The sequence below is a fragment of the Monodon monoceros genome, unplaced genomic scaffold (assembly GCF_005190385.1).
Source record: "Monodon monoceros isolate NGI ecotype Baffin Bay Population unplaced genomic scaffold, NGI_Narwhal_1 Super_Scaffold_18, whole genome shotgun sequence".
Classification (NCBI taxonomy): domain Eukaryota; kingdom Metazoa; phylum Chordata; class Mammalia; order Artiodactyla; family Monodontidae; genus Monodon; species Monodon monoceros.
In genome coordinates, this window is record NW_021703774.1 from 103,672,978 (window position 1) to 103,687,149 (window position 14,172).

At 38.6% G+C, this 14,172-nt stretch overlaps 1 pseudogene across 1 annotated transcript; it reads left to right on the plus strand.

Moving 5' to 3' along the window:
• The first annotated feature begins 11,775 nt into the window (after positions 1-11,775).
• Positions 11,776-12,216, plus strand: LOC114899609 (annotated as a pseudogene). Its single transcript, XR_003794622.1, has one exon. The product of XR_003794622.1 is annotated as a small nuclear ribonucleoprotein E pseudogene (transcript).
• The last annotated feature ends 1,956 nt before the right edge of the window (positions 12,217-14,172 follow it).

Genomic DNA, 14,172 nt, shown 5'->3' on the forward strand with positions numbered 1-14,172 from the left:
GAGAGCAGGTTTGATAAAAATGATGTATACTTGAGTACTTGCGTGTGTCTTAAGGGAAACCAAGCATGATACAATAGCCATGACAATGGTGTCTGTGCAGCATCCCTTCCTATATATCTGCACTTGGAAGGGCACAGATATCCAAAAGCACAGCAGACTCATTCATATTCGGTTTGGGACTATACTATAAGGTACTTTGGGAAGCTCATTTTTTCCTTCAATTTTTAAAAAAATTATAGTTAATTTGTATTAGTTCAGTAATTGCACCCTGGTAAGGAAGGGGAGGGAGAGAAGCAAAGTGTGCTGGGTTCTGGTTTGGAGAATTCATGGGCAGATAACCAACAATTGTGGGCACAAACCTCCAAATAAACTTGTGTAGTGAGTGAACTGTGAGCATTTTCCCCAGGAGGGTGGCTATCAGTGCAGCATCTTTGGGTCACACAAGTAAAGCAGCTTGTGCACTTTTTGTGTATGACTTTATCCATCACACAGGTCATTGAAGAGGTGGCTCCAGGGTGTTGATATTAATCACTTACAGCCAGAGTGCTTCAGTTGTCACTTATCCTTGTTGTGGACAGTTTTAACTGCACATATGGAACATTATTTGTCATGTACTCTTCTGAGACCCCTAGAATGTCAGGACAGAAGAGATGATTAAAGAATTGAAAAGCAACCTTCTCTCTGAATATCTTTGTCTTCAACTGCCAGATCAGAGCTTTAATGCAATTTGACAGTTTTGTTTGCTTTCACTTAAATTTTACGGGCATACGCCAAAAATAATTTGTACAAAACTTTACCTGAAGAAGTAGATAGAACAAGGGACTTGGAATTAAAGTATAATCAAATAAATAGTTTCTTCTCTCTCCACCTTACTTCCTCTCTCTTTTCACTTTATTTTTTTTCCCCATCCATGGGAGGATGTATCGTTCATTCTAAGGCTTTTATCACTCACTTGTGTTTGGGATTAACTCTTCACACTGAGGGAAATGAGCCTCACTTGTGATCTTGTTTAAATATGATTCCCTTTCTCCTATGTTCCATTGTTCCATTATATTCAAAACACTGTATGTATAAGCAGTGGAGGATTCCTCCGACTTGTGCAACAAATGAATTCCCAGAGCTGCCTGCAAATCAATTCCTTGGGATCTAGCTATCATTCCCTGTTGATATCATAATGGAAAGTATATATTTTCAATATTTCTACAAACATATATTTGACACCAAAATTAATAAAGTTAACATTATAAATATTAAAAGAAAAAAGGGATAACATTTAGACTATATTTAAACTAAATAGCAAAAAATAACTGAACTGAACCTCCAGGGAGGCTCTGGTTGTCACGGTGTGAGGCAGTGGTGGTGGAGTATCCTGGACAATGGAGAGGCTGGCACGAAGGTCCTCTACCTCACCCTGGGAAAGACCTTTTTGTTGTTTCAGGCTGTTACCCAGAGAGGAGCAGGGAAGGGAGAAGGGAAACTTGGCTTGCCTCTGAGCTTCTCAATAAAGTTTTCTCACTGTCTTCCCTTTCCTCATGGTTGGACAAAAACTCTGTAAGATATTGCATTTTTTAAAAGGTCAGATTCCCTCATTTGTCTTGGAAGGTTTTGACACTCACTTGCCAGAAGGCAGTGAGTTGGGCCAAGTAGGTTCTCATGGTTCCTTCCAGCTCCTATGTGCCGTTGATTCTTAATCTTCCTTAGTCTGTCTTTATTATCTATAAACTGGGAAAACTGATTTGTACTGGTCTGTAAAGTCTTAAGGAAAGGTTTTTTCCACCATCCAGGGTAAACTCTGGCAATCTTTCCTTTATTCTCAGGCCCTTGACTGTGCTTGTGGAAAGTCAGTCCTGGATCTGGGAAGAGATGAACCAGCAGTGGATTTTCTTCTTGCTTGGGAGCTAATGACAAAAACTCCTACATGGAGGTCCTCTGGGATTTATAATTACTTAGAATGTTTCTCATCTGAACAGTATGGAGGCTATCAAAGACAGTGGGCTGGTTATTGCAGGCTTATAAACTCAAAGGAATAAACTGCATTTTCCTATGAAAAAAATAAAATCAAGTGGAGGATCAAGTTATGAACAAGTAGAATGTTTCATGAACTTGGGAACCAATGCGTGCAGTGTCATTTCTACACCTGGATCTAGTGCTTTATTGGACCAGACCTCCCTAGGATTCTTTACAGAGGATGAGAGTCTATATTGTATTTTTGTGAATGATAAGTTGACATTCGCCTGGGGCAGTTGAAAAGATAGAAGCTAAAAGTAACATAATGTATTAAGATTTTAGCAATATTACTCTTCCTTCTTATGATATGTTTTGCACTACATTTGATCATAGCCTGAAGATATAACTTCTACTCTTGCCAACTCCCTGTGAGGTTAAGATCATCTAAGGAGAGAGTGTGAGATGGACCAGTTTCTCTATTTTCACTTTCACCAGTAGGACACTGAGACATGGAGTACCTGTATGATTTGTCTGAGGTCAGTGTTTAAGACAGTTCTATAATATACCATCTAAAAGGCAATAAAAGAGAATGTTTATAGCCCAGCGTTTAAAGTCGAACAGACCTAGATTCTGACTTCAGCACTTAGTAACTCCCTAAGCTTTAGTTTCTTCAACTATAACACTTGCCTTGTAAAACTATTGTGTGCATAAATGAAATACATGTAAAGCTCTTAGCATAACTGGGGGCATATAATTGCTATATAGAGTTACATTTATTAATATAGTTTCCCATTTAATGTTATTTCATTTAAATTGTGCTGCTTAATTTACTATACTTGATTGATCTATCGATAGCATCTTTTCGTTCTTAATAGTATTAATTAGAATAGAAGGGAAAAAAAGAGAATGAAACTTAATTTCCCCTAGAGTCCTAAGGGATTTGTGTGGGTCAATTTATTAATGAAATGTGAAGAACATTTGGCAAACCCACCAAATGAGACAAAGCATTGTAAAAAGCCTTTAGAAAGAATTGGTATCTAATGTTAATGTCTGTGGAATGGAACTGTCATAGGATAATGGCCTTTTGATGGTACAGAAAATGCCAAGGCAGAGATAAGACATTTATTTTTAAAGCACTAGACAATCACCTTTGGATAGTGTCCTTCCACCAGGTCTTTATTGCTAATAGACCAATAATTGATATGGATGTAATTATTTTTCTTGATGGATTTGATATATTAGGCAATGGCCTTGCTCACTCTGTACAATCATTGAGTTGCTATAGCCTCACTGGTCACCAGAAGAAACATTTTATCCTGTATCCTCTCCAATCAGAATTCTGAGTATCTGCGATTTTTTTCTCTAAGGACCAAGTGCAACCGTATATATATTTTTTCTCTCAATATCAAGTACAGCACCCTAGTATATCACTAGGGTGACCACAGGGTTTCGGTCTGCCTGAAATGAGGTGATTCAGGAAAGCTGAAACCCTGAGATCACCCTAGTGATATAACCATCAATTCAGGTATTTGTTAAGTCCCTTTAAGCAAAAATCTGCATGTTTGTATGGGTGTGTGTGTGTGTGTGTGTGTGTGTCTGTGTGTGTTTATGTGCACACCTGTTAGTGCATACAACAGGCAGACATCCAGCACCTTAATTGGGTAGCTGGTTATTGTCGTTCTTTTACGGAGAGTAATGAAAGCCTAGTAGAATGTCTCTGATTTGTTATTGTTAATCTTGTTTCAAGGAAACATGAGACAAGGTTGATGGTTTGGGTTGACTTTTTATTTGCTATGAGTATGGTAATTTCAGCCACACACTATCTTGAATGTACACGGTTCAGCTTAATGGATTTGTCGAGTAAAGTTCTGGCCTTGCTACAGTGAAGTTCATCCCAGAGTGCAATGGGATAGCACTACAAGGAAAAAAAGGCCTTTGACCTTCTTTTCTAGGCCTACTCATAAACTCCAATAAACCTCAAATGGCAAGAGGCAGTTTCAACTTTTGTCTCCTGTCCTGAAGTTCTCTGATACATGTCTTGAATTTTTATTTAAATTACTTTGGGTTTTAATTTATTCAGTCAAATGTCAACCAAGTGTTGTTTATCCTGTGGATTACATTCATGCTCACTGCAGAATTCTCTAACATTTGATTTCTAATTATTTTCTTGTTTATCCATGTGGTGCAATGTTTTGAATATTACCTCTGACCACTGACCAGTTGGAATTATAATTTTCTCTCTTTCCTAAGCATCTGGTAGTAAAATTTGGCAAGCATCTAGTTTCAGCAAATCTAACGACTGCATTGCCACAGCTTTTATTCCATATAGCACTCTCTTCTTTATGTATTTATTGCACTTAAACAAGCTACTGCATTTTGGCTACTGGAATTGAGCCTCATACAGAGTGAAACTGCAGTTTTTCTAGGTTTCCCGAATACAAGACTATACAAAAGGGTCTTGAGGTGCAATCTCCAAGGAATTCCAAATAAATGAAAAACAGAGTTGACTTAAGAAACTGTGAAGCTGGTCGTACAGGAGAGATCAACCTTGAATTCTTGCCTGCTGTATTCCACCATCTCTCATTGTATTTTTTTTTTTTTTTTTTTTTTTTTTTGCCGTACGCGGGCCTCTCACTGTTGTGGCCTCTCCCGTTGCGGAGCACAGGCTCCGGACGCGCAGGCTCAGCGGCCATGGCTCACGGGCCCAGCCGCTTCGCGGCATGTGGGATCTTCCTGGACCAGGGCACGAACCCGTGTCCCCTACATCTGCAGGCGGACTCTCAACCACTGCACCACTAGGGAAGCCCCTCCCATTGTATTTTTAAGCTTGTTTCCTTCTACCCGCCTCTGAGCCCAATTCTCTTCCTCTCTCTATGTGCATAATTTTTAGCATTATGCAATAAATACTTAACCTCTCCTCTGTCCCTGACAACCAGACTGACTGAAAGGTGGGGTGGGAAGAGAAGCATGGTATTGGGCATTGGCAGTACAGACATTTGGAAAAGGTATTAAATCAAAGAGGAGGACTAGGTCCTATCAGAGTGAAACGATCAGTTAGTACAGTCAATGGCATGAAAGATAATAGTCTATTTTTTTAAAAAATAAGAACTTTGGCATGGTCTAAAGTTATAGGATAAGGAAGCAAAGTAGAAAGGTAAAGATGAAAAGAAAGGTTAGGTCCAGGTTATGAAGACCTGAGTGCCATGCTAAGGAATCAAGTATTAGCATCTGGTAAAGGAGCATCAGTGGAGGTTTCCAATCAGATGTGAGACATAGTTAGATTTGTACTTTAAGAAGGGGATCTTTGGATGAAGTGTGGAGAGCGGGCTGGAGAAAGGAGAGGCTGAAACCAGGGAGACCCACTTAGGAGGATGTTATACTATAAATGTGAGAGGTGATAAGGGCCTAAAATAAAGGTAGAAAAGAGACCAGACTTGAGAGAGGTTTTGAATGTTAGGACAGACAGGATATGGTGGTTCATTAAAGATTGGAAGAGAAGGAGAGGGAGGAATCCAAGATAGTTCTGTGTTGGTGGGTGTATTATTTTGCTAGGGCTACTGTAACAAAGTACTATGAACTGAGAGACTTATATGATAGAAGTTTATTTTCTCATAGCCTGGAGTCTAGAAGTCAGAGATCAAGGTGTTGGCCATGCTCTGTCTGAAGGCTTTAGGGAAGGGTCTTTTCCAGGTCTCTCTTCTAGCTTCTGGTACTTACTTGGCTTATGACAGCATACTTCCAATTTTCACATGGTGTTCTCCCTGTGTGCATGTCACATGGCATTCTTTTTTTTTTTTTTTTTTAACATTATTGGAGTACAATTGCTTTACAATTATGTGTTAGTTTCTGCTTTATAACAAAGTGAATCAGCTTTACATATACATATATATATACATATATCCCCATATCTCGTCCCTCTTGCATCAAAAACCCCAGTCATTGGTGTAGGGTCCCACCTACACCAATGTAGATGTAATTCTTAACTAATTACATCTGTATTAACCCTATTTCCAAAGAAGTTCACATTCAATGGTACTAGGTGTTAAGACTTTACATCACTTTTTAGGGGGACAAAATTCAACCCATAACAGTTTACTATCAAGTATGCAGCATAGAAAGCCTTCCTGAGTTTCCAGCCTACCTGGCCTGCCCTGTGGAATTCAGATCTAGGATGGCAACACACATTCTGAATTTCCAGCCTGCCCTCTTGCCTGATGCATTTCAGACTTGTCAGCTCCCACAATTACATAACTATTTTCTTTTTCTCTCTCTAATCTTTCTCTCTAGATAGAGATACAGATACAGACACAGATACAGGTATGAGTATAGACAGATATAGGTACAGAGATAAAGATAGATATCTCCTGTTGGTCCTGCTTCTCTGGAGAACCCTAACTAAGATAGTGGGGGAGGCTGAGTATTTATGGGGGGGGGTTGGGAGGACTTGGAAAAGACAAAAAAAGGCATACACATCTTTATAATAGAGTAGAATATAAGTCCCAGAAAGGAGTGATAAAAGAGAAAAATATTCCATATTTTATGAGGTCCTAGGATGTATCTCTATGACTCCAGTTTTATTTCTATCTCAATTTGCAACTTCACAACCAGAGCTAGGCTCAACTAACACTTGCCTGCCACATTGAAAAAGAGTATTCTAAACAAATTGAAAACATTGGGCTGAACTATATGAAATTGCCAATATTTGGCAGTTTATTTCTTACCAACAATATCAATAGTTTCATTAACTTCGGTGTAAAATAGATTATTTACATATACAGAATGCACTTAGAAAACCAAACTGTTTTCTTGAATATCCTAAGACCTAGTCCATCATGTGATGACTTAAGAGAGGTGGAGTCTGTGGGACCAGGTGTCAGGTGGGGGCATTGCAGGTAGGCCACTAAGTCAGCATATTTAGCAATATCCATTGGAAAGCAGTAGCTAACAGTAGCTAATAGTTATCCAACACAAAAACTGTGAAAACAGTGGTAGTCATCACATGTATTATCCTATTCATTTCTCATAAAACACTGTGAAATAGGTACTATTATAATTGGCATTTTACTGTTAAGGAAACTGAGGGCTAATGAGTGGAAATGGCTTGCCCAAAGTGGTAGAGCCAGGAATTGAGTCCAGACATGTCTGGCATAAGGGCTCACACACTGGTATCTCATGCTGTATTGCTCCTGATCCAGTAGGTCCCTGAGAGCTAGTTCAAATGGGAACTAGAGTCTAAAGTCCATGGATATGATTAAGGCAGGAAACAGAAGCCAGCAAGAGCAGAGAATCAGGTACTAGGAATATCCGACAAATTTTAATTTCTTTTTTCTGTTGCTTCTACTACGATGTTTGTCCTTCACTCATTCATTCAAATATATTTATTAAATAGTATTATTACCAGGCATTGGTCTAGGCAAGTGGAAATCATCTTGATCAAGATGGACAAAGATCTCTGCCCTTAAATAGTTTAAATCCTGAATAGGGAGACAAAATAAATTATAAACATAATAGAAAGGAATTTTATAGCATGTAAGAAGGTTATACATACAGCATAACAAATAAAATGTAAATGAGTAAGGTGGTTCAATAGTTCCATGGTAAGGTGAGAAGTGGGCAAGAGTCAGTATTAAATAGCAGGGGCAGGGTTACTTTTAGTGAGAAAATATAATTTGACCAAAGAGTTGAAGGCAGTGAAGGGATTTAGTCAGATAGATATCAGTGGGAAGAACATTCTCATCAGGGTAAATGTACTAAGTCAGGAATGTCTCTGGCATGTTCTAAGAAATTAAGGAGGCCCAGCCTGTCTGAGGTAGAGGAGGAAGTGGGAGAACAGTGGAGATGAGGATAGGCTGCTAGCAGAAGCCCATAGGGCACTGGGTCTTGTAGGCACTGTAATGACTTCAGCCTCTACTTTGAGTGAAATGGGAAATAAGAAACCATTGAAGGGTTTTGAGTAGAAGAGTGATATGATCTGATTTCTACTTTTAAAAGGATCACTCTGGCTGTGTTAAGAAAGACTGTAGAGAGTCAGAGTGGGACCAAAGAAACCTGTTGGAGACCATTTTAGTAACATAGCCAAGGAATAATGGTGGCCAGGACCAGGTGGTGGCAGTGGAGGAGATAGGAAGTCATAGGATTCCGGATGTATTTTGAAGGTAGAGCCAACGGAACTGTAAGATAAGGAGAGGAACAAAGATGACTGCAAGGGTTTTACCTGTGTAACTGGAAGGGAGGAGTTATGGATTGATGTAGATAAGGTTTCAAGTGGAGCAGATTTGGGGAGAAGCTCATGAGTTCAGATTTGGACATGTTGAATTTAATACATCTATTAGACATCTGAGAGGAGATGTCAAATAGGCAAGTAGATGTACAAATCTGGAGACTGGTGAGGGAAGTCCAAGTAGAGATGTGTACCTGGGAGGTGTCAACATAAGATGTTATTAAAACCATGATACTGGGCTATATTACTGAGAGCAACTCTAGATAGAGTAGAGAGGATGTTCTGGGACTGATTTCTAGCTTCCTTCTTCCCTCATCCCTTGACATTAAGAAATTAATGAGAAGAAGAGAAATCAGCAAAGGAGACCAAGAAGGAAATGACCAGGGAAGTTGGAGGAATATCAAGGAGATGGGGTGTTGACATGAAAGTGGAGTGAAAATCTCACACATGTTTTCACCTGCCCACCCACTGGTTGAATGCAGAGCAGTCCAAGGCCCCAGAGGAGGGCAGAGTAATGAGGTGTGACGAGCCTGGTCGCTGGATGATAGCATGAAGTCGAGGTCCTCACTGCCAACCTGGACTGTGATGAGGTCAAGATGCAACATTGTACTGTTTGGTCTCTGAGATTTGGGGATATTTTTAAACAGTTGTTGGCCTACTCTACCCTGACTAACACAAGAACTGATGCCATTTGAAAGGTGCCAGCATCTTATTTTGAGAGCTTTAGCAAATTTTAATTGTTGGTACCCCCATGAATGTTATTCATTATTAATGAGTCATTAAAGAAGTACTTTCTCTTAGAAATGCTTTATTTGGTGTTAGGATTATGTATTCAAAAGCAATAGAAAACTGTTTAAAAAAATGATTTATCATCAGATTTGTGCTTTCTTGAGCTAGGTTTGAAAATTATTCCAAGTTAGCTGTTATGTCTACCCTACATTCTCAGTCTGAGTTGACCTGGCATAAGCCAAGTTTCAGCAGAGCCTAGTTCCATCTTGGGCTTCTGTGAACTGGGATTGTCAATGGCGTGTTCCTGATCTTCACTCTTAATTGGATCCTAAAAATATTTATTATTGATGGGAAGCTATCAGGTTTTTTTTTTTTAAGGTCCCTTATCGATAAACCTTTGATTGCTGTGGTTAAAGAAAAATGTCTACCTTCCCCCAAGTACAGTGTTTGGAATTGCTTTTGGAAAATTGATTGAAAAGTTGTTATGAGCCTGAGGTTAATAGTGTGAAACCTGTTTGATGTACTTGAACCCTATGCTATTCATTCTCAAGTTTTTAGATTCTAGCTACAAAAGGACAAGTCTGAATATCTATTACAATGGCTTCCCATCACACTTAGCATTGAATCCAAAGATATTACCATGGCCTACAAGGCCCTACTTATTCTGGCTTCCTGCTATTTTCTCGCCTCCCTCTTTGCTGCTCCTTGAACACACTGCACATGCTCCCTGCTCAGAATAGCACTTGCTATTCCTACTGTTCACCCAGATGCTCACATGTCTTCTTGTTTCACTTCATTCTGGTCTTTCATCTTCCTGTCCACTCTATCTAAAACTATAGCTTCCATCACTCTCTGTCCCCCTCTCCTGCTCAGTAAATATTTGGTGAATAAATGAGTGAATGGATTAATGAATGGTTATGGTCATCTGATTTCTCAAAACAACATTATCTGATCTAAGAAAGACTCACTGTTTTTGTTTCATGGTACAAAATACCATGATGATAGCCAACCTAGGTGGGGTTTGAAATTTTAGAAAATTTTGAAAAAGAAAGAAGCTTTTGGCCTCAATTCCCACTACACTCTCCTATCTATCCCCTACTGCTTCTTTCATTTTTTATCTATTTATTCAGTGAACATTAAATACATATATGTTGAGCACTATTTTTCCTCCTAACATAACAAAGAAAAAAGCTCCACCTCTATCCTGTTATTATATTGAGTGGAAATAGTGTCCTGAATAAGACAGGCTTCTTTTAAAGGGGCAAAAACCCTGTTACTGTTCAAAACTTTTCAAAGTCCCAAAGGGAGAAAGAAAACAACTCCCGTCTGCATTAGTTACTGTACAATTTGCAGCAACAGAATCTATTGGTTTTCACATTTCCATATTTTTGAGGCACATTCACAACCATAAGGAAAAATATTAAATGTGAAAATGGTTAGATACGTGTCAATAGAAAGTCTGCTTGGGAGTTACTTCCAGCCACACGGATTCACAGAATGCTGATTTACATGATTTCATAAACATGATTTCATAAACTTGGTTACCTGCTCACAAAGTTATCTAGTGCTTAAAATGTAATACGAGTTAGAGGCTTTTTGCTTTGTTTTTGCTGTGAAAAACTGTGTTTCCTTTAGAAGAGCTCACAATTTATATATTGAAAATATATAAAAGAATTCTGTGTCAACAAAATGGTGTTTAAGGTTTTAAATCATCCTAACAGCCCTGAGACTTCCTCGCCAGACATCTCGGAGACTTTATGAAAGTTTTATTCTACAATTCCCTGCTTGCCTTTACTCTTAGCTGCTTCTTCCAGCTATTCATATCGTTTGAAAAATAGAGTTTATATACTTTAAGTTGCAAGGCATTTAGAATTTTCATAATCTCTTTATTGTGGCTGAAGTAGTCAAAAAAATGAGGTCTATTTTTGATAATATTTCACTGTGCCTTTACTAGATTAACTGGAGCAAGAAGCTAGAACTTGTGGCATTTAAAAAATACTCCATTTTTTAGAAAGCTTCTATGAGCAAATTATAGGATAATTAAATTAGTTTCAAAATAGTTGGTAAAAATCAGGGAATAGGGTGATAATGAAGATTTATAAAGAACAGATGCTGAAAATAAGGGTCTCAAGAACAGGAATTTTGCATTTATATATTTTAGTATCTTTCATAGCATGTAGCAATGTGCTAAGGACATAGTAGGTAATCATTAAGTCCTTGTTTATTTAACCTATAAAATTATATATAGCACCAAATTTCAAGTACCATATTTTACAAGGTAGAGAGTAGTATGGAAAAATTTCCCTTGCATAATAATCACTTAAAAATAAAGTATCTTTAAGTAATTGATGAGACGAGTATACTCTCTTATTGTTTTATATAAATTTCCTTATAGTTAATGTATGTTTACTGGCAACAGATCCCTATCACCTGCCCTCCATGCCTTCTATTTGGCTTCTCATTCATGAATTTCAGTGTCTATTCTCTTTACTACTTACTATGTTCCAGATGCTATATCTGTTCTTTGACCTTGGGAAGCATATAATCTAGTGGTAAAGACCAATGAGGACAGAGGAAAATTCAGTGCTGTTTTGATTAGACTCCTTTACTTACTAGAACTAAGACTCAGCTCATACATCTTCATGTATTAGAAAGATTATTATAAGAAGATAAGCACACAAGATAAGCTCAGGGAAAGCTGAGCCTCTTGACTTCAGAGAGCAAGAATTGAAAGGTGGCTCTAGATGCAGGTGGCCCTGGGGATTTCACTCATTTCAGAGTGGGACTTCACAAGTCCTCACCAGGCTCTCTTTACTTCTCTATTGCATACCTTCTGCTTACGTGTGGTTTCTGCTCACTTAAAACTTCTTGGGGTGAGCTTCCACCATGGCGTACCGGGGCCAGGGCCAGAAGGTGCAGAAGGTGATGGTGCAGCCAATCAATCTCATCTTCAGATACTTGCAAAATAGATCTCGGATTCAGGTGTGGCTTTATGAGCAAGTGAATATGTGGATAGAGGGCTGTATCATTGGTTTTGATGAGTATATGAACCTCGTATTAGATGATGCAGAAGAGATTCATTCTAAAACAAAGTCAAGAAAACAACTGGGTCGGATCATGCTAAAAGGAGATAACATTACTCTGCTCCAAAGTGTCTCCAACTAGAAATGATCAATGAAGTGAGAAATTGTTGAGAAAGCAATACAGCTTTTTTAGGTGTGCTTTGTTAGAAGTGTATTTCTAAAGCATTTATTCATATTGTTTTGCTCACCTTTATGTTATTACCAGATGACAATAAATGCTGTGGGATTGTTCTTATTTAAAAAAAACAAAAACCTTCTTGGGACTTCCCTGGTGGTCCAGTGGTTAAGACTCCATGCTTCCAATGCAGGGGACGCAAGTTTGATCCCTGACTGGGGAACTAAGATCCCACATGCTGTGTGGTGTGGCAAAAATACTTTTCTTGTGAGGGATCAGTCATTATTTTTCTCTACATAATGGGTTTTCAGAAATTGCCCATGTTTCTTATGTTTTCTCTGTATTCCTCAGTTCAAAATACTTACAAACATGATAGAATTTGTTCAGCCCATGTTTTTTAAAGCAACCATGGCTGCCCTTTGACACTCTGTACCTACCCCTGATTCAATCAGCTGTAACAAGAGGGTAAAGTCACATGGTAAAATCAAGTCTAATAGTTCATTAAAGGCTACACAAGGAGACATAGCATAGGCAGTGTGTTGATGTGTCTACTTCAAATTTGGCTTTGTAATGCTAGAATGTGATGGGGTACAGAATTCTCTAGGGTCGTAGAATTGAATCACTTGGTCTAGTCTAGGGGTAGTCAGAGCATACCCCTTAGGAAAGATGACACCCAAGCAGGTTTAGTCAAAGTTAGCTAGGGAAGAAGTGGTGGGAAGCTATACTAGGCAGAGAAAATAGCATGAGTAAGGAATAGGAGCAGGAAGAAATATGTTTCAGAGACTGAACCACATGTGGTTTAATCTTCCTGGAACTTTAATAACTATGTCCAAAGTGGTGAGAGGTAAGAAGAGAGCAGGCAGGATCCAGGTTAGAATACATAGTGAAAGTAATGGGAAACCATTGTCTTATACAGGGTAATGACAAGGTCACATTTACATTTTCGATATATCACCCTGGGGACAGATGGAAGATGTATATGAACATGGCAGGACTGGAGGCAGAGACAGAGACACTAAGTAGAAGGATAGTTCAGGTAAGAGATTAAAAGAATCCCAACTAGAAAATGCATGTAGGAGTCGAGGGGAGGTAGTATGTTAAAAAAAATATTACTTAAATAGAATCAAACATACTCAGTAACTCATTAAGATGTGCTGGATGAGGGAGGGGGAAAAGCTGGTGTTTCAGTTTGACCAAGTTGGTGGACGGAGATCCCACAGTTGGGATGGGTAAGAAAAAAGGCGAGTGACTCTGGGGGAGGGGTATCAGGAAAGAGTTGAAACAGAAGGAGCTGTTATGTCGAAGGTGCCTGGGAACTAGATGTGAAATAAGTAAGTGCCTCAGATGACAAGAGAGAGAACTGGTGTTTTAATCAATGAGCTGGTCCATCCAGCTTTTCTTCATATTACTGAGAGAAAGTACAGTTGGAAGTTGAATAGGTACAGCAAGTGCAAAAGGGGAAAATCAAGGGTTTATCCAAAAAGGGATTTAGATTGAGTGTCCCAATCACAGATGACCACATCATCAGGTATGTATCCCAGTAACCACCTGCTCCCAAGCTAAGACCTTGCTGGACCTCCAGTAAAATTCATTTCTTTTCACCCTAATGATGTAGTAGGAGGGTATTGATTAAACTAACAGGGAAAGGTAGTTTGGGACATAAAGCTCTTCATTCATTCTTCACACAAATACCTACTATGTGGTATACTATACCAAGTACTTTAGAAGGCAAAATTTGCTTACTGCCTGCAAATGACTTTGATAAACTTGAGAGTTACTTAGGAAAACAAGGTAAATGGGACATATTGAAGTAAGTAAACAAAGGAAGAAAAAAGAGAAGCTACCAATAGAAGAGAATAAATGATCGATTTGCTTTAGATGAGAATGGCAGAAAATAATGGGTCATAGTGGACTGCAGATTGAACAGGATTCAGCAATATAAAAAAAAGCAAGCATGATATTGAAATATCACATCAAGCATCACATTGAAATATCTAAGCAGAAGTATAGCATATAAGAACAAGAATGATTCACCTGCCTAGGAAGTCAGATTCCTAAATGAATTCTGTATCTGCTCA